Here is a 22,767-nt window from a genome sequence, read left to right on the forward strand (position 1 = left end):
ACTCCATGCCAGGTTCCTTCTTTGTTGCCTGATTGTCCTAAGGCAGGAAAGTGCACCCAGGGCAGGTGGTCCTGCTTTCCAAACATCTGGGAGGCAGTCATCCTTCCCAACCCTCAGTTTTCTTCCCTTTGTGAGCCTGGAATTCAGGTTGGTTGCTGACCTGTTTGGAAATCCTGTTCTTGAACCTCAATAAGTATGACATATGGGCAGTCCCTCAGATCTCCTCCCTGAAGGAGGATTGTATTCCAGCTCCAGGACACAAGAATTAGCTCCAGAAGGAGAATCAGTCACCTTATCTGTATTTTGAGCAGGTCACCTCATCCTGTTCCGTCCAGGGTGATGACTGAGAATCACCCTTCCTACGGCATGGCTGAGACAAGGTACACGGGCGGGCCAGTCTTCTGACTCCTCAATCTCAAAAGCAACGCCCACAACTCCCCTCCCAGGGTGTGGGGTTCATTTTCACACCAAAAAATAGGAAAGAACTGTCTTTCACTCTCTGCTAGCCAGTTTCTGAAGGGGATAAGAAAGGATAAATGCTGGGTTCAGAGAATGTGTGATTCATATTTGCATTTTGGTGTCTCTTAGTTCTGATTTTTAGTAAAAACAGAAGTTTACTTCTGGAGTTGTTCCTTCATGTTAACTTCTGATTCTGACTCTGTCCATGAAGAGAACTGGTGGTATCCATCATTCAACAGATATTTCTACTCTAGGCACTGAGGATCCCCTGGCAGTCCAGTGGTTAGGACTCTGTACTTCCACTGCAGGGGGCAAAGGTTCTATCCCTGGTCAAGAAATGAAGATCCCCCATGCCACATCCCATGGCCAAAAACAAACCAAAACAAAACAGATAAAATCCCTGTGTGTGTGAATGTTACATTCTAGTGCGACACGTGGAGAATAAACAAGATAAATAAGTAAAATATATAATGTGTGGGAATGTGATCATTGCTAAGGAGAAAAAAATAAAGCAGAAAAAAAAAAATAGAGCAGGGAAAGAGCTACAAAGTGTCTGTGAAAGGAGGAAAAGTCAAGTGCTTGGTCTCTTTGTGTGACTTTGCATTATTCTCCTGACTTCTCTTCACTGTTTTAATTTGCATTGTCAAAGGAGCTAATGTCTATATGGTGGAGCAAGAGCCCAGCAGGTAAGCATACAGGAGGGGCTCAATAAATATTTTTGCTGGAAACAAGTGCTTTACACCTGCAAGGCAGGATGATGGTGATGACAAGGATGTTTTAAAGGTAAACTGCAGATTCTTGAATCCAGACTCCTCCTCTCCCTTTTCTTCAGATGACAAGTATCCATGGAATATTCCAGCATTCCTCAGTGCTGTCTGTGGGTCCTGAATGTTCTTGGTTTGCTCCCAGACTGTAATTTCAACAAGGGAATATTCCACATACTTTTTTTTAAATGACACTGAAAGCACTGTTATGTAATGAACCTCTCCATCCAAAAAAAGACTGGAGGAAAAGCAGAGAGTTTTTTTGTTTTGTTTTTTTCTTTTTCTTTTTTCTGTTTTTTTTTTTTTTTTTTTTCTGGAGGGGAGAGGGGATGGTCGTGTTTATTGGCTGATCCAGAGCCTTCCACACAGAAGGATGCTGACAGGTTCTGGTTATACTGCAGCCTCAGAGTAGCCCCGAGCTTACTTTGTTGTGTGTGTTTGGACAATTTGAGTCACCTCTCTGTTTTTCCTCATTGTCTGTAAAGGTGACTGTCAGAATCAAACCACCTTTGGGGCTTGTTACCCAAAAAGAGCAAAGGAATAATTTAAAACCACTCAAGTCTATGATGTCAAATGAGAATAACCATCAGGAGAAAGAGTTGCTCTGGGTCCCATCTGGAGGGAGTGAGAGCTCTCTGCTTTAGTGGTCTGATCTCTGAGCCAGGATTTTCAGATCAAACACAAGATGTTATGTTTGAATTTCAGATAAACAAAGGAATATTTTTCTTAAGTTTAAATATGTCCAGTCTAGAATCTTCTAGGATTCTGGAGCTGGAGACCCTTCCAGACCCTCTAGCCAGGGACAACAAGCTCAAATGCCCAGAGAGATCAGGCAAATGACATCTGGTGAAATCTCCCTATTTTTAAATGTTAGCCACCCATTCAGTTAAAAATAAAACCCACTGTGTGGACAAAAGGAAATAGCTCTGGCCAGTTTATAAACTACGATGAGGCCAAATCCTTTCAACCATTGTAAAGATGAGGAAATGCGGCCCTGGGAAGACAGGTGTCAGCAAGGCGACCCAGCTAAGGTTTCTCAAAAGATAACAGAACAGTCATCTTGGAAATGCTGAAGACAAGCAGCCTGAAAGAGCCAGGGCGGGAGCATTCCATGCAGTCTAAAGAGCACTTTCCTCTCTATCAGCTTAGAGGACTCTGAGAACATTTTGGAAGGTGAGCAGTTGAGGTCACTGAGCATCAGAAGGGTAGAGTGTCACTAAGGTCATACAGGGGAATGTCCACAGGTAAGTCTAGGGCTATTTTTAACTCCACCTCTGATTCAGATGAGATAATACCTAAGTTTCCTCAAGGATCCTAAGGAAGGCAAACTCCAAATCTGGTTCTCTGCCTCATAAACAGAATTGAGTCAGGAGGCCAGCCCAAGTGCTGAGACTTTTGACCCAGTCCACAAATAAAGAAGGGGTTAAGTCATCAAGGTTCCATTCGTGTCATCAGGCTCGTCCGCACGTACCTTGTGCCTTTTGCCCCAGCAGCTTGATTTGTCTTCTGGACTTCTTCACATAAGGAAGGATGTTCTGAAAGGTGTTGCTAAAGATTTTGATGGGGGAAGGATGTGATCTAAGGCTGGGCAGGAGAAGGAAAGGAAAAAGGACACAAACGGAACAAATATTTATTGAGAGCCTAATGTTTGCCATGTGCTGCGAAAGCCGTGGCATATAATCCTTTGCCAGCTCTTTGCGTGTCTGAATGATTTTTTTTTCCCCTCAGGTTTCAGCTCAAAATTCACTTCCTCAGAGAGTTTTCCTTGACCATCCTGTCCAAAGAACCTCTCCGTCTCCCCGATCCCTCTCTTTTTAAATATATAATTTTATTTGTTTATTTTTGGCTGTGCTGGGTCTTCCTTGTTGGATGGGCTTTTCTCTAGCTGAGGCAAGTCAGGACTGCTCTCCAGTTGCTCTGTGCAGGCTTCTCATTTCAGTGACTTCTCTTGTGGTGGAGCAAGGGCTTTAAAGCCTGAGGGCTTCAGTAGCACGTGGGCTCTAATGCACAGGCCTAACTGCAGAGAAACTCGTCCCCACTACCTATCTCTTTAATTTGCTTGATTTCTCCGTTTCCTAAACAGGGGTGTATATCCTACCGGTTTAAGGACTAGCTACTAACCGCAGGCTCCCTGAGGGCAGGACGACCCTCAAGCGTGTGCCTAATGCCTCTCAAGAGATTTGGCATGGCATGGTAGGTTTAGGAACAAATATTTATGATAAGACATCTATGTTCCAACTCGTCAACTAATTGAATACCGACTAACTGAATTTTGACTAATCATTCTTTAAGTTTCCCTAAGCCTCCTGTCCTAGTAAGTAGGAGGCGGAGCTAGTTCTAGGAAGAGAGAAATTCTTAGGAGAAAGAATAATTGGCATGAAGAGCTGGTAAAGCATTTTTTCCCTCAGGTCACCCAGCAGCCTTTGAATTTTACATTTCCCGGACTGATTTATGGGATTGCTTGCAAACAAATTGTCTGCCGCGAATGAAGCCTATTTTGAAAGATCCCTGTGCCTGGGAGTTCTCGGCGGTGACACAAGAGAACCCCGAGCTCCACTCGCGAGCCAAGCCCCGCGTTCCTCCAAAACTACGGATCCCAGGATGCAACGCAGCGCGAGGGCCCAGAGCTCCGCGCGCGGCCCTCCCCTTGGAACCCAGGAGACGCCCAGAGCCCGGCCCGCCACGCCTCCGGGGGTCCGCGCGGTGCCTGCTGGGACATGTAGTCCTCCCCCCGCCGGCTGGGAGTGCCCGCTCCGGAATCTCGGCCGCCGTCTGGGGGGCTGAGGCGGCGCGGGCACGCGTGCGCAGTGCGCGGGCGGGCCGTCGTGGGCGCCGCTCCCGGCAGCTGTGGGTGCGTGTGGGACACCCCGCCTCCCAGGACCGTGGCGGTGCGGGTGCTCCGGGGGCCGAGGGCCGCCCGTGAAGTTCGGCGTGAGGAGTGTGAGGAGCGGCGCCGGGGCAAGGGTGAGCGGGGCCGGGCTCCCGGAGCGCGGCGCCTACTGAAGCGAAAGCTGGGAGGCTTGAGGGGCCGGTGAGTGCGGGGCGGCGGCGGCGGGCGGCGGCGCGGGGTCCCCGGCCCCGCGAGGCGTCTCCTCAGGCGGGGTCGGTCGGCCGGCTAGCGCGGCTGCACCTGGGCGAGGCCGCGGGGGGCCCGGGCTCACCTGCGCGCGCGAGGTCAGGGGCGGCGGGGGTCTCTCTTCCCGCGCAGCTCCCGAGCCCTCATTGTTTTCCTGACCTCGGCCCTCGGCGGCGTCCGGCCGAGGAGGGTGTGGGGAGCGCCCCGGGCGGCCGTCGCCGAGGAGCTCTGTGGTGGCTCCGTTCAAAAGTACCGTCGCGCCCTCGCCTCCCGGTTGGCCCGGCCGGCCGGCCAGCTGTCGGGGGTGGTGGTGGGGATTCCCGGCGGGCGACGCCTGTCGAGCAGGGGTGACTTTCGGGGCTGTGCCTACCCCCACCCCCGGAGGGGGTGCTCAGCTGCTTTGGGCACGGTTTTCTATTCTTTTTCCTGCGCTTTCGCTTTAGGACTCGCCGAGTCAGAAGTCGACTCCGCCCAGTGTCCCCCCGCCGGCATCCTGCAGTATTCGTGCCTTTTTTACCCTCGCACCTTCGTGGTGCAATGACCATAGGGCGGTAAAAGTTGGCAGTGACTCGTCCAGGGTCACGCAGGTAGGACGGATGAGGCAAACTCAGGTCTTGAAAGCTTAAGAGGCCAGCAGCTGCCAGTCGCACCGCTTTGGGACCTGCTTGAATGGTTTGTGGTTTCTTTCGAATGCTTTCTATTGACCGCCCTGGACAGACCATCAGAGGGGAGAGTGTTGTCATAATGAAAGTGGTGTTTGGTAGAATTCTAGTTGTGTTGTGCCCCACGGCAGAGCATCTGACCCCGCTGGGCACCTCAGCAATGAAACTAGATCGCTCTTGTTTGGGGGCAGATCTAAGAGGAAGTTATAGAAGATATAGCCAGGCAATTTGTGCCATTTTCCCCCCTCCTATTTCACCGTCCAGTCTTCAACTGCTCGTTTTCTTACTTTACGGTTGATCGTTGTCAGTTTTGTTACGATTTTCTTTGCTTTAACGAAGCCATTGCCGTTTGTGAATTAGTTTTTCAACTAGAAAAAATCTTATTTCCTGTGTGCTTAATGACTGGAACCAATAGCGCACTATGCGGTTTATACCTTTGTCTTTTGTCCTAGAACTACTCATCAGTCGGCTTTATTTCCCCCAGGCACTCGGCTTCCAAACTTTCTGGGTTAGTTTCATGCCGTTGAAATACTTCTGAGTAAAATTTGGGTACCCTTTATATGATTCAGACAAAAATTTGAAAAAGTAATTTTGTAAAACTGTTTTTCTTCGCAAAAGACTTTGAAGAATTGTTATTTAAAAAAATAGTAAGATTCTTTCTGAATAAAAAGCCTATTTTTTTCATACTCAAATTTTCATATTAACATGTTTGTGGCAAAAAATATTTCCCCAAAGAGTTTGTTTAAAATATTCCTTAATTTGGTCATATCTCCCTGGGGGAAATGACATGTTAGAATATTTGTAGATTTAAGCAAGAATAAGCTTAGCAGAATTTGAGTTAATAGTCAATTTTGTAGAGCTGTAAACCCTACAGTGTATCCACTGACAGGGTTCTCTTGAAGAGTATACCCATATCAAAGGATATGGCCATGACTTTGTGGTAAGCAGAGGATAACTTTAGTGACATTGAGAAGATGTGATTTGTATGAAACTGCTTTCTACCTCACTTTATCTTGTTAATTAGTATTTTTATTGTTGCTTTGGCTAAAGGCGGGAAGTAGCAGGTTTGTATCCCCCCCTCTCCTAAGTTTTAGCAACATAGCAAAATAGGAAAGAACTGGTGTGTAAATTTGAGTTTGTCATAGATTAGGAGAGACAGTGAAACAGGATAAGTAAACAATTGTTAGGAAACTGCCATGAGTTCATAAGCCGGAAGGACCTTTTTAGAATTGTTTAAGGACATTAAGAATACCATTGAGTTATTTAAAAAGTCACTGTGGGCAGTACTCACAGGTTGGTTGTTAATATATAGGATGTGATATTGAAGACTCCTTGAAAAGTACTTGGGAAAGGTGGAAACATTTTATCTTTTTATAGGGCATTTTCTCAAAAAACATTTAATGCACCTTAAAAAAATAAGACTTTTATTTAAGCCTGAAAGTTTTTACAGCCCTACTGCCAAACCCACAGTGAGTTCTGCTGATGACAATTTGTAATCCAGAATAAAATCTGTCAAGTAATTTATTAGTGTAATTTAACTTGGGCTTTCACATTGATGCACTGCTTGATGTTAAATAATTCTTGTTTAAATAACTGTCATTTAAGAATGAGGGAGATAAATAGTTTTCTGAACAAAATGTAGTAATTAGTCAGATGTGACAGTAGTTACATTCTGCCTTTATTAGAAAATTCCAAGTTCTGTGGCAGTAACTGCCAAAGCTGTGAACTAAGGTAATATACAAATATTGCTTTTTTACATGCTTGAGCATTTTACTTTTGATAATATTAAAATTTGATTTTAAATTTCAAAATGATTTGCCTCACATTTAGATCTACAATAATACAATAAAATGGCTTTGGTAGGAGATAAATATTAAAATTTAGCTTTATTTCTTTTGAGCATTTGTAAGTCCATAGCATTTGGAAATTTTATTGACTGGTATCAGGAAAGACTTCTTAGAGTAGAAACTTTCTGTGGCCTTAGACACTTGTCTGTAATGCTTAATTATTTTTAGAAATATAAAAGTGTAGGATTTTTCAAATATAAAAATAAAAATTGTTGGTATTTGCTGTAGCCATAGGACTTTGTTGTGCTTAATGAGTGACATCAAACCATTTGAACTCTGAGTGATTTCTTTTCCTAGTAGCTGCTGTATGATAAAGAACATGTGAGTTTGTAATTCCTAGAAGATATTTAAGCAAACATGTGTTTGCTGTTTATTTTGGTAAGCCTTTGATTAGCTGAGTTGCTTTGATTCAGGAAGATGGTATTTTGAGGATTTTATATTGTAAACATTCTTTGAACTGGAATTTCTGTTGAATATAAAAGAAAATCAAAGTCATTTAGGATTTTTTTAACACTTAAATCTATTTAAGTCATGAGAGTTTTAAAAATATTGAAGTCAAATATTTTTTCCTTCATGAAACTCTTATCAGACTTATCAATCTGAGAGTTTTATTGTTCAAAAAGTTGCGGTTTTACTCTGTTGGACAACCTCGCCTTTAATAGTTTAACTATTGAAATCTGGATTCTGGATTCAAGAAGTTTAACCTCTTTTTGAAGAAAGGAGAGTCACAAACGCTTAGAATTGGAAGCACTCTCAGAGGACTTCTAATGTAGCGTCTTACCGGGTACAGTAAATCCCCCTTGGGAATTTCCACATCAGGTGTTGCTCTCATTAGTTGAGGGCAGTGATGCTGTTCCATGTGTCCTCAGGTCATTGAGCAGTCTGAGCTTGGTGAGAACCAGACTTAAGACGATTATATTTTTCAGCATCGACTGCTTTCAACCATGCTTTGTTGGATCTTCCCTCTTGCTACCTCATGACTCCATGGGCAAGTGGTAGTTTTTCTATCATTTACAGCTTTTAAAAGCTCCAGTCTAAACTATTTCAGTTTAGACCTTCAGTCTATGAAAGCCCCTCTTCTTTACCCCAGTATCTGGCCACATCATCCCCGAAGCACTTGCAGTGGGGAGGGGTTGTTACATGCTCCCTGGATACCTCTTTTCCCTCTTTGTCGGTCTATTTGGACAGGGACTAGTTAGAAGAAAAATGGGAAAAGGCAACTATTTCTCACCATCTTAATAAAGTTCTTTTTTGATTAACAATGGCAGGCTGTTAATGTTGACTGGTAGGCTTCCAAACTGGAAGTTTTGGTGAGATCTTGCAGGGAAACTCCCCACTGCACAGTCCTTGGGTATGACATTTGCTGTGGGTAGACCTTTACTAACCTACACTCCGTCCTCCTTGTTCCTGTCCTCTCAGTCTGCCTGCTGACCGTATGAGTGTTTGGGGATGAGGTGGGTTTCGCTCTGCCATCCAGATTTTTTGATAACAGAAAGACAGCTCAAGTCCAGCTACCTTCTGTAATTTTCACTTAACTCACTGGAAGCTTATTTCCTCTTGATGTCAGATGTCAGCATTCAGGCTGCTTAAGTCTGCTCCCTTTCTGTGCACTGCCTGCCATTTCTCAACAATTCTCCTTGTCCCCCTGCTCATGTAGGCCCCGGGACAGTCACTCAGTCTCCCTCATAAGCCGACATCTAACTGGAGAATGGGGTGACGCTCTCTTCTCCTCGTGGGCACTTCTGATCTTGGTGAATGATTCTCTTGGGGCCCCCTTCTGCAGTTTGTGGGTAGACAGCATCTTCAATTCCCTGTGTTCTTCCTGAACACTGAAATACTTTTCATTTTTTCCCCTGTCTTCTGTCAAGTGATTGTATGGAGTGGAATGATGGTAAGGCATCAGTTAGGGTACCACAGCCCTGGGTTGTGTGTGGGGGGGGGAGGGGGCGCGGGTGTTGGTGCCAGACTTCACGAATGTTTGATCCTTGATCTCTGTATATCTTTGGCTTTGTGTTTGTCAACAGTTTTGGGACAAGAGTACTTCCACTCAACTTCTAATCAGCAAATAGTACTGAAGTCCTGTGGGCCTCATGAAGTCTCACTATGCAGAATTTAATTTTTCTTTTCTTTCTTTCTTTCTAATTTTTGTTTTATTTTTATTTTTTACTCACTTCATGGTTCCTGACTGATGAAGTGTTTTTAACTGTGTGTGTCAATTTATGAGTGTTTGTATGCTCTAACTACTCCTAAGAGCACAAGTAAATCTGAAGGATAGACTTTGTTTTAATACAATTTTATCTGTTTCATCATCTAAGCAAATCAGTTAAATCTAAACAATTTCTCATCAGATGAGGAAAAAGGAGCTTTCTGTCTGGAAACTTAAATGTTAATATTTAATGCAATAATTATGGATTCCTTAATATTTCATTCAGCAAATTGTTACTTAGTCCCTTCCATATTCCAGCCACTGTTTTAAGCACTGGAGAAACAATAGTAAATAGGAAAAAAAAAATGTTGCTGTCATGAAGCCTACTTTCCAGTGTCGGGAAACAGACAAGAAATAGATAAATAAGTAAATGATATTGTTTGTTAGCATTAAATACTAAGAAGAGGAATGAAGCAGAGAAGGGAGATGGGAAGGGGCAGGACAATTTGGAGCATTTTCAGTTTTCAATAGGATGTCAAGAAGGCTTCACTAAGAGAGTGATATTTGAGTGAAAAGGCTTTGAGTGGGGAGCTTGTCTAGTGTAGCAGGCATCCAGTGGCCAGATGTGTAGCTAATCAAGGGCGTTTGGGACAGGTTGAGTGGGGTAGGTGAAGCCTGTGTATCTTTGTAAGAGCTATGGTTTTTACTTTGTGATGGGATTGAGTTAAAACAATGATTCTTAACCCTGGCCGAACATGGGAATTATTGGGGAAGCTATAAAAATGTATCGATGCTTAGATCCCATCTCCAGAGTTTCTGATTTAGTTGGTCTGGATGCCCTAGTCTAGGCATCAGGTAATTCTAATAAGCAGCTGAAGTTGCAGAGTTTTTTTGAGCAGAGTGACATTATACAGTATTGAAGAGCATGGGCTTTAGAGCCAGATTCCCCTGGTTTGGATCCTGGCTCTGCTACTTCTTAATCATGTGACCTTGGACAAGTTATTTTTAAAACCTTCTGTGCTTTGAAAGAGATCTTAGAGAAAGGAATTCCCTGGAGGTCCAGTGGTTAGGACTCCACACTTCCACTGTAGGGGACCCGGGTTCAATGGAACTAAGAGACTCATGGAACTAAGAGACTCATGGAACTCTGCTCAGTGTTACTTAGCAATCTGTTTGAGTTTGGGGGAAAATGAATACATCTATATGCATGGCTGAGATCCTTTGCTGATCACCTGAAACTGTCATATTGTTAGTCAGCTATACCCCAATACAAAATAAAAAGTTAAACAAAAAATCTTCTATTCTTTGGTTTTCTCATCTGTAAAATTGTTGTTATAAGGATTAAATGAAATGAATGTTTAATTGCAGATATTGAATAAACACTTGACTATGTGTTTTAATGAGATCACTGACAGCTTTATGGAGAATGGAGTGAAGTGGGAGGGGAGCCCTTGGAGTAATCCAGCTGAGAGGTAATGATAGCTTGGGCCACAATGGCAGCAATGCATCTGGTGAGAAGTGGTGGGATTCTGGATGTATTTAGAAGATGGAGCAAATAGGATTTGCTTATGGATTGGACATGGAACGAGAGAGGTCTTGATCCAGTGTGACTCCAGATTTTGCCTGAACAGCTGGAAGAAGTGAATGACTGTTTACTGAGATGGGAAGGACAGAGGGGAACAGATTGCCAAGGGGGTATATCTGCACCCAGTTTGTTAAGTGTGAGATGTCTCCACTATCTCCCGAAGTTTGCTCAAATTCATGTCCATGGGGTCAGTAATGCTTTCCAACCATCTCATCCTCTGCCACCCCCTTCTCCTTTTGTCTTCAATCTTCCCCAGCATCGGCATTTTTACACTGAGTCAGCTCTTTGCATCAGGTGGCCAAAGTATTGGAGCTTCAGGTTCAGCGTTAGTCCTTCTGGTGAATATTCAGAGTTGATTTCCTTTAGGATGGACTGGTTGGATCTCCTTGCAGTCCAAGGGACTCTCAAAAGTCTTCTCCAATACCACAGTTCAAAATCATCAATTCTTCAGTGGTCCGCTTTGTTTATGGTCCAACTCTCACGTCCATACATGACTACTGGGAAAACCATAGCTTTGACTATACAGACCTTTCTCAGCAAAGTGATGTTTCTGCTTTTTAATATGCTGTCTAGGTTTGTCATGCCAGTCCATTTTAGTTTGCTGATTCCTAAAATGTCAGTGTTCACTCTTGGCGTCTCCTCTTTGACCACTTCCAATTTGCCTTGATCCATGAACCTAACATTCCAGGTTCCTACACAATATTGCTCTTTACAGCATCGGACTTTGCTTCTGTCACCAGTCACATCCATAACTGGGTGTGGTTTTTGCTTTGGCTCTGTCTCTTCATTCTTTCTGGGGTTATTTCTCCACTGATCTCCAGTAGCATAATGGGCACCTACCGACCTGGGGAGTTCATTTTTCAGTGTCCTATCTTTTTGCCTTTTCATGCTGTTCATGGGGTTCTCAAGGCAAGAATACTGAAGTGGTTTGCCATTCCCTTCTTCAGTGGATCACGTTTTATCAGAACTCTGCACCATGACCCGTCTGTCTTGGGTGGCCCTACACAGCATGGCTCATAGTTAATCACTGAGTTAGACAAGGCTGTGGTCCATATGATCAGATTGGTTAGTATTCTATGATTGTGGTTTTCAGTCTGTCTGCCCTCTGATGGAGAAGGATAAGAGGCTTATGGAAGCTTCCTGATGGGAGAGAATGACTGAGGGGGAAACTGGGTCTTGTTCTGATGGGCGGGAATCATTTTAGGAATCAGCAAACTAAAATGGACTAGAATGGGTGAATTTAACTCACGTGACCATTATATCTAATCTACTACTGTGGGCAAGAATCCCTTAGAAGAAATGGAGTAGCCATCATGGTCAACAAAAGAGTCCAAAATGTAGTATTTGGATGCAATGTCAAAAACGACAGAATGATCTCTGTTCATTTCCAAGGCAAACCGTTCAGTATTACGGTAATCCAAGTCTATGCCCTGACCAGTAACGCTGAAGAAGCTGAAGTTGAACAGTTCTATGAAGACCTCAAAGACCTTCTAGAACTAACACCCCCCAAAAGGTGTCCTTTTCATTATAGGGGACCGAAATGCAAAAGTAGGAAGTCAAGATAACACATGGAGTAATAGGCAAATTTGGCCTTGAAATACAGAATGAAGCAGGACAAAGACTAATAGAGTTTTGCGAAGAGGATGCACTGGTCATAGCAACAACAGAGAAGACTTCCAACAACAGTCTTCCAACAACAGAGAAGACTCTACACATGGACATCACCAGGGGGTCAATACCAAAATCAGATTGATTATATTCTTTGCAGCCAAATATGGAGAAGCTATATATAGTCAGCAAAAACAAGCCTGGGAGCTGACTGTGGCTCAGATCATGAACTCCTTATGGGCAAATTCAGACTTAAATTGAAGAAAATAGGGAAAACCACTAGACCCTTCAGGTATGACCTAAATCAAATCCCTTACGATTATACAGTGGAAGTGACAAATAGATTCAAGGGTCTAGATCTGATAGAGTGCTGAAGAATGATGGATGGAGGTTCATGACACTGTACAGGAGACAGGTATCAAGACTGCCCCAAGAAAAAGAAATGCAAAAAGGCAAAATGGCTGTCTGAGGAGGCCTTACAAATAGCTGTGAAAAGAAGAGAAGCAAAAGCAAAGGAGAAAAGGAAAGATACACCCATTTGAATGCAGAGTTCCAAAGACTAGTGAGGAGAGATAAGAAAGCCTTCCTCAGTGATCAGTGCAAAGAAATAAAGGAAAACAATAGAATGGGAAAGAATAGAGATCTCTTCAAGAAAATTAGAGATACCAAGGGAACATTTCATGCAAAGATGGGCACAATAAAGGACAGAAATGGTATGGACCTAACAGAAGCAGAAGATACGAAGAAGAGGTGGCAAGACTACATAGAAGAGCTATACAAAAGAGATCTTCACAACCCAGATCATCACGATGGTGTGATCACTCACCTAGAGCCAGACATCCTGGAATGTGAAGTCAAGTGGGCCTTAGGAAGCGTCACTAAGAACAAAGCTAGTGGAGGTGATGGAATTCCAGTTGAGCTATTTCAAATCCTAAAAGATGATGCTGTGAAAGTGCTGCACCTAATATGCCAGCAAATTTGGAAAACTCAGCAGTGGCCACAGGACTGGAAAAGGTCAGTTTTCATTCCAATCCCAAAGAAAGGCAGTGCCAAAGAATGCTCAAACTACTGCACAATTGCACTCATCTCACACACTAGTAAGTTCAGTTCAGTTCAGTCGCTCAGTCATGTCTGACTCTTTGTGAACCCATGAATCACAGCATGCCAGGCCTCCCTGTCCATCACCAACTCCCAGAGTTTACTCAAACTCGTGTCCATCGAGTCAGTGATGCCATCCAGCCATCTCATCCTCTGTTGTCCCCTTCTCCTCCTGCCCCCAATCCCTCCCAGCATCAGAGTCTTTTCCAATGAGTCAACTCTTCGAATGAGGTGGCCAGAGTATTGGAGTTTCAGCTTTAGCATCATTCCTTCCAAAGAACACCCAGGACTGATCTCCTTTAGGATGAACTGGTTGGATCTCCTTACAGTCCAAGGGACTCTCAAGAGTCTTCTCCAACACCACAGTTCAAAAGCATCAATTCTTCGGTGCTCAGCTTTCTTCACAGTCCAACTCTCACATCCATACATGACCACTGGAAGAACCATAGCCTTGACTAGACGGACCTTTGTTGGCAAAGTAATGTCTCTGCTTTTGAATATGCTGTCTAGGTTGGTCATAACTTTGCTTCCAGGGAGTGAGCGTCTTTTAATTTCATGGCTGCAGTCACCATCTGCAGCGATTTTGGAGCCCCAAAAAATAAAGTCTGACACTATTTCCACTGTTTCCCCATCTATTTCCCATGAAATGATGGAACCAGATGCCATGATCTTCGTTTTCTGAATGTTGAGTTTTAAGCCAACTTTTTTCACTGTCCTCTTTCACTTTCATCAAGAGGCTTTTTAGTTCCTCTTCACTTTCTGCCATAAGGGTGGTGTCATCTGCATATCTGAGGTTATTGATATTTCTCCCGGCAATCTTGATTCCAGCTTGTGCTTCTTCCAGTCCAGTGTTTCTCATGATGTACTCTGCATATAAGTTAAATAAGCAGGATGACAGTATACAGCCTTGACGTACTCCTTTCCCTATTAGAAAGCAGTCTGCTGTTCCATGTCCAGTTCTAACCGTTGCTTCCTGACCTGCATATAGGCTTCTCAAGAGTAAAGTAATGCTCAAAATTCTCCAAGCCAAGTTTCAATAGTACGTGAACTGTGAACTTCCAGATGTTCAAGCTGGATTTAGAAAAGGCAGAGGAACCAGAGATCAAATTACCAACATCTGCTGGATCATCAAAAAAGCAAGAAAGTTCCAGAAAAACATCTATTTCTGCTTTATTGACTCTGCCAAAGCCTTTGACTGTGTGGATCACTAAAAACTGAAAAATTCTGAAAGAGATGGGAATACCAGACCACTTGACCTGCCTATTGAGAAACCTGTATACAGGTGAGGAAGCAACAGTTAGAACTGGACATGGAACAACAGACTAGTTCCAAATAGGTAAAGAGTACATCAAGGCTGTATACTGTCACCCTGCTTATTTAACTTACATGCAGAGTACATCATGTGAAGTGCCCGGCTGGATGAAGCACAAGCTGGAATCAAGATTGCTGGTAGAAATATCAATAACCTCAGATATGTAGATGACACCACCCTTATGGCAGAAAGTGAAGAAGAACTGAAGAGCCTCTTGATAAAAGTGAAAGAGGAGAGTGAAAAAGCTGGCTTAAAGCTCAACATTCAGAAAACGAAGATGATGGCATCTGGTCCCATCACTTCATGGCAAATAGATGGGGAAAGAGTAAAAACAGTGTCAGACTTTATTTTTTGGGGCTCCAAAATCACTGCAGATGGTGACTGCAGCCATGAAATTACAAGACACTTGCTCCTTGAAAGAAAATTTATGACCAACCTAGATAGCATATTCAAAAGCAGAGACATTACTTTGCCAACAGAGGTCTGTCTGGCCAAAGCTATGGTTTTTCCAGTAGTCATATATGGATGTGAGAGTTGGACCATAAAGAAAGCTGAAGCGCTGAAGAATTGATGATTTTGAACTGTGGTATTGGAGAAGACTCTTGAGGGTCCCTTGGACTGCAAGGAGATCCAACCAGTCCATCCTAAAGGAAATCAGTCCTGAATATTTGTTGGAAGGACTGATGCTGAAGCTGAAAGTCCAATACTTTGGCCACCTCATGTGAAGAACTGACTTATTTGAAAAGACCCTGATGCTGGGAAAGATTGAAGGCGGGAGGAGAAGGGGACGACAGAGGATGAGATGGTTGAATGGCATCACTGACTCAACGGACATGAGTTTGAGTAAACTCTGAGAGTTGGTGATGGACAGGGAGGCCTGACGTGCTGCAGTCCATGGGGTCGCAAAGAGTTGGACATGACTGAGGGACTGAACTGAACTGAACTGAGGTTTGTCATAGCTTTCCATCATACTAATTCAGATGCATTGTGTCAAATTTTTCCTTTTGTGTTGCATTTGTATATTTTTTCTTTTACTCCGAAAATCCAGATTCCTAATAACAAATAAAAATTGTTTTATTTTAAATATAATCATAGCATCAGTATGTTTGCATTGTCCTATTGTTGAAGTACATGAAATACTATCATTCAAATAAAAGAGTTTGAGAATTACAATAGCAAGTAGGATTGTCAGTCATAGGAGAAATGCACATTTGATTTTGTTAAATGATGTCAAATTCACCTCGGCAGGGCTGTACCATTCTGCATTCCCACCAGCAATTTAAGAGAGTTCCTATTTTCTCACAGCCTTACTGTTATAGCATATTGTCAAACTTTTGAATTTTTGCCAGTCTCATAGATGAGAAATGGTATCTCTGTGCAGTATAGATTTTGGGGGGAACTTTTCTTTTTGTAATGAAGAGCTGTGATATCCACAGATATCACACTCAGATATAACACTTTGTGTAAATAAATATCTCTAGATTATAAGGATCCATTTTCTTAGTAATATAACCACAATGTCATTGCACTGGAAAAAAAAATTAGCTATTTCCTTAATATCTTGAGGCAGTATTCAAATATCCAGTTTCCTTAGATAAGCCAGTGTTGTTGTTATTAACAAGATTTAAATAAGGTCCACATGTTGTGATTACATCTTTTCAGGTCTTTTAATCTATAGGTTCTTCCTCCAGTTTCTTTGCCGCTGCTCCTTTCTAATTTATTTCTGAAGAAACCATGTTGTTTGTCCTGAGAAACTTCAAGAGTTTGAATTTTTTCTATTTGAATCTCTGATATAGTTGAACATGTTCTTTTCTCTGTCTTCTCTGTTTCCTATAAATTGGTAGTTAGATCTTGATTCGGGTATTTTTTACACTTTTTTTCCCCCATAAATGATAGATGGTATATAAATTCCACAAGGAGGCACATGAAGTCTGTTGCCTTTTTTTGTGATGTCAGTAGCAATGGCTATATCTCTGTATGTTATTTTGGGATTTTGTTATATGAGTGAAGTTGAGCATCTCTTCATATATTTAAGGGTCATTTTTATGTTTTTTCTTGTGGAATATGTGTTCATGTCTTAATTGATTTTTCTATTGAAGTTTTGATATATTTCCCTTGACATTTTTTGCAAGCTAAATTTTAGGGAGATTAGCCTTTTGTCATGTAAGGTGCAAGTATTTTTTACTGGTTTTGACTTACTATCAGGACTTGCCACACAAAATATTTTTAAAAAAATTATTTGTAGTCACATTTATCAGTGAATTTTTTGTTCTGGATTTAAAAAAATTTTTGGAGTTAAATCACATACACTAAACTTTTAAAGTTAACAATTGATGAGTTTTGACCATTTTGTTGCATGCATTACGAATTCCTTTATATTGTAGAGTGCTATTCCATACTATAAATATACTATATTTTCAAAATCTATTCACCTTTTGTGAATAGTGACATTTGTGTTGTTTCTGGTTTGGAGCTATTATCAATCAAGCGGCTATGAATATTTATGAATTACTCTTTGCATGAATATACTTTCATTTCTCTTGAGTAATACTTAGGAATAGAATGGCTGGGTTAGGTGTATGTTTGGTTTTATTGCCAGAACTTTTCCCACAGTGCTTGTACCATTTTACATTCTCATCAGCAGTACATAAATTCTGGATGCACCACACCTTTGACAATATTTGGTGGTGTCAGTCTGTTTTAATTTTAGCCATTCTGGGTGAGTGTGTATGTTTCAAAAACATATCACCATTATTGAGGTATAATTTTACATACAGTAAATTTTACTCCTTTTAGTGTACAGTTCTATAAGTTTTGATGGATGCATGTAATTGTTTAAGCTGTACCACAGTCTAGATATGCAACATCTGTGTTGCCAAAAAATTTTTTCTCTAGTGTTCTTTTGTAGTCAGGCCTATGACAAGCCCTAGCAACTGTTGTCTGCTTTATATCACTGTAGGTTTCTTTTTTTTTTTTTTTCCTTCATATGCAGTATAGCTCACTCTGTGTGGTATGTGAGCCTACTATTTTTGATAAATGTATGGTTGTGTATCTTATCACAATCATGATCAGAACAGTTTCGTCACTCCATAAATTACCCTTTGAAGTCAGCCACTCTCACTGATCTGTTCTCTATCCCTGTAGCCTTTTGGTCTGACTTCTCTCACTTAGCAAAATGCATCTGGCATTTACACACTTTGTATATATCTCTACTTTGTTCCTTTATTTTGCTAGGTAGTATTCCACTGTATTGGATGTAACACAGTTTCTTCATTTACCAGTTAAAGAACATTTGGATTGTTTCTGCTTTTTGCCAATTATGAATAATGTCGTTTTAAACATTTGCATATACATGGGCTTCCCTGTGGCTCAGCTGGTAAAGAATCTGCCTGAAATGCAGGAGATCTGGGTTCCATCCCTGGGTTGGGAAGATCCCCTGGAGAAGGAAAAGGCTACCCACTCCAGTATTCTGGCCTGGAGAATCCCATGAACTATATAGTCCTTGGGATCTCAAAGAGTTGGACATGACTGAGTGACTTTCACTTTCACTTCACTTTGTGTAAAGGTAAGATTGCAATTCACTTGGATTAATACCTAGGAGTGGGATTGCTGGGTTGTATTGTTAAGGGTAGTATAACTTTCTAAGAAACTGCCAAAGTGTCTTCCCAAGTTGCTTTGCCATTTTGCATTCCCTTCAGTAATATGAGAGAACGTGTTCATTTGCTTCACATTCTTGACAGCATTAGGTATTGCCAGGGTTTTCTTTGTTTTTGTTGTAGCCATTTTAGTAGGTGTGCAGTGGTATCTCACAGGTTTTATTTGTAGCATCTTCTTGACTAATGATGATGAGCATCTTTATATGCTTATTTATTATTTGTATGTCTTTTTTCTTTTTATTATTTTTAAAAAACCATTATATCTTCTTTGTTGACTTGTCTGTTCAGATTTTTTTTTGCCTATTTTCCAGTTTTTTTGTTTGTCTTATTGTAATAGTTCCTTGCCTATTTTTGGATATGTGTTATGTGATAGATACATGTGTACTGAGTATTTTCTCATGTTCTGCAGCTAATCATTTGACTTGTTAACTGGTGTCTTTCAAAGAGCAGTTTTTAATTTTTATTAAGTCCATTATATTAACCATGTCTATGGTTTAGGCTCTTCGTGTCTTACCTAAGAAATCTTTATCTAACCCTGAGGTCATGAAGACTTTCATTCATATATGTATATATTCATGTATGTATGTGCACTCTCAGTCGAGTCCGAGTCTGTGTGACCCCACAGACTGTAGCCCTCCTGTCCTTGGGATTTTCCTGGCAAGGATACTGGAGTGGGTTGCCGTTTCCTCCTCCAGGGGATCTGCCCAACTCAGGGATCCAACCCACATCTCCTGAATCTCCTGCATTGACAGGTGGATTCCTTACCACTGAGCCACCTGGGAATCCCATATATTCATAAAATATATATCGGTATATATTTTATATATGTGTATATATAAATGTATTAGAATTTTAATCGTATATTAGGTTTCCAATCCATTTCAGGTTAATTTTTTTTTGACATGACTCACGAATTGTTCCAACATCATTTATTAAAGATGTTTGGAATTGCATTGACATCTGTTGAAAATCTGTTGACGGTATATATATGAGTCTGTTTCTGCATGCTATTCTGTTCCCTGTATTTATTGTTATCTTTTCACCAATCCTACACTATCTTCATTGCTGTAGCTCTATGATTAGTCTTGAAATCAAGTAGTATAAGTCTGTTCTTTGAAAATAGATTTAGCTTTTCTAGATCTTTGCATTTCAACTTACAGAATAGAATCACCTCATCAGTGTTTATAAAATATCTTGGAATTTGACTGAAAGTATTGATAGCTCATTCCTTTCTGTATCTGGATAATGTTCCATTGTATGTATTATACATGTTGATGGACATGGGTTGTTTACACTTTTTGGCTCTTGTGGTTAGTATTGCTGTCAACGTTCATGTATAAGTGTTTGAGTATAAGTTGAGTATAAGCATAAGTTCATGTATAAGTGTTTTAATTCTTTTGGATATATACCTGGGAGTGGAGATGCTGAGTCACATGGTAATTCTGTGTTTAACTTTTGAGGAATCACTAAACTGTTTTATGCAGCTGTTGTGCCATTTACATTCCCACCAGCAATGTAGGAGGGTTCTAATTTCTCTCCTTCCTTGCCGATACTTATTATTTTCCTCTCTTAATTATATTCATTCTAGTGGGTGTGAAGTGGTGGCTCATTGTGCTTTTGATTTACGTTTCCCTAGTGACAAATAATATCGAGCATCTTCTTGTGTTCTGGTTGGCCATTTGCTTCTCTTCTTTGAGAGAAATGTCTTTTTAAGTCCTTTGTCCATTTTTAAACTGGATTTGTACTTTTGTTGTTGAGTTTAAGAGGTTGTTTTTTTTTTTTTTGTATATTCTGGATATTAGACTGTGACTTCAAAAGTTTCCTCCCATTCTATATACAGTTTTGTTTCATTTTCCTGATGTCCTTTGATGCAAAAAATTTTTTAATTTTTGTGAAGTCCAATTTGTCTTATTTTTTCTTTTGTTGCTTGTGCTTTCAGTGTCATATATAAGAATTCATTGCCAAAGCCAAGGTCACGGATTTTCTTTTGTTTTCCTAAAGTTTTATAGTTTTAGCTGTTATATTTTGATTAATTCATTTTGAGTTATTTTCATTCATTTTGAGTAAGACAATTAATTCATCTTATTCAATTCATCTAATTCAACAATTCATCTAATTCAACTGAAAATGAATAATTAATTCATTTTGAGTAAGATGTGAAAGTGAAAGTTGCTCAGTCATGTCCGACTCTCTGTGACCCCATGGACTATACAGTTCATGGAATTCTCCAGGCCAGAATACTGAAGTGGGTAACCTTTCCCTTCTCCAGGGGATCTTCCCAACCCAGGGATCAAACCCAGGTCTTCCTCATTGCAGGCGGATTCTTTACCAGCTGAGCCGCAAGGGAAGCCCAAGAATACTGGAGTAGGTAGCCTATCCCTTCTCTTGCAGATCTTCCCAACCCAGGAATCAATCTGGGGTCTCCTGCATTGCAGGCAGATTCTTTTTTCTTTTTTAATTAATTTATTTTAATTGGAGGCTAATTACTTTAAAAAACCTCTTGATGAAAGTGAAAGTGGAGAGTGAAAAAGTTGGCTTAGAGCTCAACATTCAGAAAACAAAGATCATGGCATCTGGTCCTATCACTTCATGGGAAATAGATGGGGAAACAGTGGAAACAGTGTCAGACTTTATTTTTTGGGGCTCCAAAATCACTGCAGATGGTGACTGCAGCCATGAAATTAAAAGACGCTTACTCCTTGGAAAGAAAGTTATGACCAACCTAGATAGCATATTCAAAAGCAGAGACATTACTTTGCCAACAAAGGTCCGTCTAGTCAAGGCTGTGTTTTTCCTGTGGTCATGTATGGATGTGAGAGTTGGACTGTGAAGAAGGCTGAGCGCCGGAGAACTGATGCTTTTGAACTGTGGTGTTGGAGAAGACTCTTGAGAGTCCCTTGGACTGCAAGGAGATCCAACCAGTCCATTCTGAAGGAGATCAGCCCTGGCATTTCTTCGGAAGGAATGATGCTGAAGCTGAAACTCCAATACTTTGGCCACCTCATGTGAAGAGTTGACTCATTGGAAGAGACTCTGATGCTGGGAGGGATTGGGGGCAGGAGGAGAAGGGGACGACAGAGGATGAGATGGCTGGATGGCATCACTGACTCGGTGGACATGAGTTTGAGTGAACTCCGGGACTTGGTGATGGACATGGAGGCCTGGCGTGCTGCAATTCATGGGGTCACAAAGAGTTGGACATGACTGAGCAACTGAACTGAACTGAACTGAATTACTTTACAATATTGTGGTGGTTTTTGCCATACATTGACATGAATCAGCCATAGGTGGACTTGTGACCCCCATCTGCAGGCAGATTCTTTACCAACTGAGCTCTTAGGGAAGCTCTATAAGATAAGGGTCCAGTTTAATTCTAAAGCATATGAATAGGGCTTCCCTGGTGGCTCAGGTGGTAAAGAATCTGCCTTCAATGCAGGAGACCTGGTTTCAATCCCTGGGTTGGGAAGATTCCCTGGAGGAGGGCATAGCAACGCACTCCAGTATTCTTGTCTGGAGACAGAGGAGGAGTTACAAAGAGTTTGACATGACAGAGAGTAAAAAATATAACAGTTTCATATGAATAGCCAGTTGTCCCAGCACTGTTTGTTAAAGAGGCTTTTCTTTCCCATTGAATGGTATTGACACCCTTGTTGAAAATCAGCCACAAATGTATGGGTTTGTCTCTCGTCTCTTAATTCTGTTCCTTTGGCCTGTGTCTTTCTTCATAGCAGTATACCACACAAGTTGATAGTTTTTACCTGTTAATATGTGTTAGTATAGTGTATTGATTTTTCAAGTTTTGGTTACATTTTAGAAGTTTTTAAAAACTTTGGGTATGTTTATGAAAAAATTGTCTCCAAGTGTCAGATTTATGATAACACATGTATACAAACTTAATGGATAGTTTTTTTTTAAACATTTTGGTGTGTGTCATCATTTCTCTAGCTGCATACAGTTAAGTGATTTAGATAGGCAGTGTATCAGGGCATATTCTAACTGAATTTTCGCCATGAGTTTAATGAAGAACTAGTTACGTAAATAATTCAATCTGTCACAAGATGTTGACACTGGCTCTAGAAGGACCAGAGTAAGAACAATCTAGAGATTTGCATCACATCAGGAGGGAATCACATATCTATAGTTCTAGAGAAAAATGGATGGAAACACTGCCTTTTACCCAAGTCATGATTTTTAACTTTAATCAACACAGCAAAAATTTCAGTCCTTCAGAATCAAAATATGATATACCTCTGAAGTTTCTTTTCATCTGTAACTTCTCTCTTCTTTTTCCTTTAATAATTTATTTGCTGAAGAAAATGGACTTTTGGTCCTAATGTTTCCCACTTTTGCAATTTGATATGTTCCTCTGTGTTCTTTATTTCCTATGAATTATGAGTTGACCTTATGGAAATCTAGAGACTTGATCAGATTGTGATAAAACATTTTTGTTGTTGTTGTTATATGCACTTCATTGCTGATGTTTGTGTCTTCTGTTAGGAGGCACATAATACCTGCTTCACTGGTGACTCAGAGAGTAAAGAATCCACCTGCAAT

General features: G+C 41.2%; 1 protein-coding gene across 15 annotated transcripts in view; it reads left to right on the plus strand.

Moving 5' to 3' along the window:
• The first annotated feature begins 4,027 nt into the window (after positions 1-4,027).
• PLEKHA1 (pleckstrin homology domain containing A1) overlaps positions 4,028-22,767 on the plus strand; it is a 54,556-nt gene continuing 35,816 nt past the window's right edge. For 9 of the 15 annotated variants that reach the window (XR_009492938.1, XR_009492939.1, XM_005225804.5 and 6 more), the window contains exon 1: positions 4,028-4,254. The gene's annotated coding sequence lies outside the window, so the exon portion shown is untranslated. 15 annotated transcript variants of the gene reach the window in all.

Source organism: Bos taurus, chromosome 26 (genome assembly GCF_002263795.3).
Source record: "Bos taurus isolate L1 Dominette 01449 registration number 42190680 breed Hereford chromosome 26, ARS-UCD2.0, whole genome shotgun sequence".
Taxonomy (NCBI): domain Eukaryota; kingdom Metazoa; phylum Chordata; class Mammalia; order Artiodactyla; family Bovidae; genus Bos; species Bos taurus.